We start from the raw sequence: 3,073 nt of genomic DNA on the forward strand, positions 1-3,073 counted from the left end.
TATGATGGAAAAACTCTTTGAAATAACATAGAAGACACTGTATAAGGATGGCATAATTTACTTTTTGTGTTCAACAATGCATGTAAGAAATTTCATCATAATTCTATTTTTCAAGCATTAGATCTACTGAACATGTCCTCTTGATTTTCGAAGCATGTGTATTAAATGTATACAATTGCAAAACACCTGAAGGTTGTTACCACTATTTGTTATGTCAAACCATAGTTTAAATGTAACGTATTCTAAGGCCAGCAGAGTATTTCATAATCAGCATGAAAAATGTGTTTGGAAGACAAGTTACAACTGGATGGTAAGAGTAAGTGAGACAGTTGACATTAAGAATGTTTACAGTGATTCTGAGCACCAAGAAGTGTGTTTGTTATAAAACATAACACACAAGATCTGAAAAGGACTGAGTTAAATTATCACTCTGTGAGGCAAAGGGTCTGAAAAATTCAGATTAGTTTTTTTATCTTGTTTGTCTAGAAAACGTCAGAAAACATATTTATCTCAATTTTATAGATTTATGCAATTGATAGATATTTATAACTACTGAGCAATACGTCTATCTTAGAGATGAGAGTATGTTAATATTAACTATTTATTGTTCATCAGGTCTTGTGGTAGAGACATTTCCTATGTTTTTCATTTAATACTTAAGTAAATACAATTATTATATTTAATAATTATGTAACAGACCTGAAGATATAGGTTTTGTGGGGCTTGCAGTTTGTGCAATATACGTGGCCATGCATTTTGCAATTTTTTAAAAAATTTTGTATACAGGAAGGATCTGGTACAAGTGAGAAGCACTGAAGCTTAAGCTTCTGTAGCTTCATGGTAAATCTGTCTCTACCAAAGGTAGAGATGAGAAAACTGAGTTTTTGAAAAGGTAAGTAATTTTCATAATAAGTAGTAAAACTGACTTTAAATCCACACACTTCTGAATCTGTGGGCCATAATCTCTCAATTCAAAGCATGGATGATTTGAAAATTGATCTGAAAAGGAAGAGAATGTGCAACTCTGATAGATCTACAGAGACAGTTCCCTATTTGCCATTCCCTTTAGTCAGTGGGCCCAAATAGCTTGCTAGGATTGTGCAAAAATTCAAAGAAGTTATTTCTCTCCCTCTTCTATAGAATTAGAGAAGTAAATTTATATTTATATTGGGAAAATTATAGCATTATAGAATACGTTTTTCTGTATCTTTCTTCTCTCCTTTCCTACACTGAGAGCTCATCACATAAAGATATGCCTAACTGGTCTATCTCAGGATTTAGGACAGTGCTTGAAGCAGCAAATTTCTAATGATTATCTGCAATGTTTTTAAATAAATAATAGAAATTATCTTAGACTCAAGAATTTTTTCATAAAAGCAAATCTGTAAAAAAGATTCATACTTATGATCCAAAACAAGTGTTGATTGATACATTTGTAAATTAACGCTACAACCTGTATAGAAGCATCTGAAAGTCGGAGGATGGGACAGTAATCACTAGATGTTCTCTCAGAATCCCTTGTGCACTGTGAGAGTCATCTATCTCAAGACTTCAAGGTTACTGACATCCATGCTGGGTGGAAATGTACACTGTATCTTACAGACTGCTTGTTAGAGTAACTTTTTAATTGTGAATATTTGACCCCCAGCCATTATTCCATTGAAAGGGTATATATCATACATGTTTCTCATGTTCATGAAAACAAAAGAATAAATTAATAATGCTATGTGGAAAAAGATTAAGGAAAGAAGTAACCCTATTTGGCATGAAGTTAAATATGTTTATGACACTTTTTGTCACTATTTGTACTTTTTCTTTAACAAACCTCATAATCTCATTGCAAAGAAATATAAGCCAAGAGAAAATTATTGCCTCAAATGAAGACAGTAAATAATAGTCAAGCTAGTTTTTGGGATGATAAAACCAGGAGTTTAAACCATATCAGTAATTGTTTTTCTTCTCCCAACCCATCTCTGTTTCCCTAATCTTATTGTATTCATTTCTGTGCACTGCAGAAGTGTTTTCTCCATTTTAAAGACAACACATGAGGCAGTAATTTTGAAGATTAAATCTAATATGGACAAGTAAAGAAAAAGGACTGTCTCCTGATTTCACCCAGAAATTCCTCAGTTATAGGCATTTGCCCTTCTTCTACCTACTCGATCATGGTTCTATAACAGTAATCAATAACCAGAGGGAAAAGAAAAATTTCCCAAAAGAAGGGGTACAATGTTAGTCCAAAAAATCAATGCGTGACTATCACAGTGATAGCTTTATATTAAAGTGAAAATGTGTACATTCTGTGTCTTCTTGAGTGCATATTTCAGTAAATGTGTTACATACTTCAACTTTGCCAGTTTTCCACATATTTCTCAACTACATATATCCATACTTTGAAATTCTTGAGATTCATTATTCTTAACATTGAAACTAATTATTATTGTCTTACAACATCCTCCTTAGTTTACATACTTAAATTACTATATAGTTAATCCTAGTAGCATCACTTTTTAGTTAATTGATTTTAATTCTGAAAACACCCTCTGCATCTAGTCTATTAAATGTTATTTAAATATCTACCCTACAATTTTTAATTGTCCTAAATCATTGCAATTTCACTGTCACTTACTAATATCTTCTCATGCTAAAAGGATTTAAAACAGGGAAACACCAATTAAAACCTGTGTACAAGTTTTGCCTTTCCTCAGTTTTGTTCAACAACTTTCCCAATCCATTTAAGAGCAGTCTGTAGTATCTCTAATTTTTTTTAACTTTTGTGTAAACACTACATGATTTTATATTCTATAAAATTTGTCTCAATTTTTTTTTTTTTTTTTTTTTTTTTTTTTGACATGGAGTCTCGTTCTGTCACCCAGGCTGGAGTGCAGTGGCGCAATCTCAGCTCACTGCAAGCTCCGCCTCCCGGGTCCACGTCATTCTCCTGCCTCAGCCTCCTAAGTAGCTGGGTCTACAGGCGCCTGCCACTATGCCCCGCTAATTTTTTGTATTTTTTTTTTAGTAGAGACGGGGTTTCAGCGTGTTAGCCAGGATGGTCTCGATCTCCTGACCTCGT

The sequence above is a fragment of the Pan paniscus genome, chromosome 2, assembly GCF_029289425.2.
Source record: "Pan paniscus chromosome 2, NHGRI_mPanPan1-v2.0_pri, whole genome shotgun sequence".
In the NCBI taxonomy this organism is placed as follows: domain Eukaryota; kingdom Metazoa; phylum Chordata; class Mammalia; order Primates; family Hominidae; genus Pan; species Pan paniscus.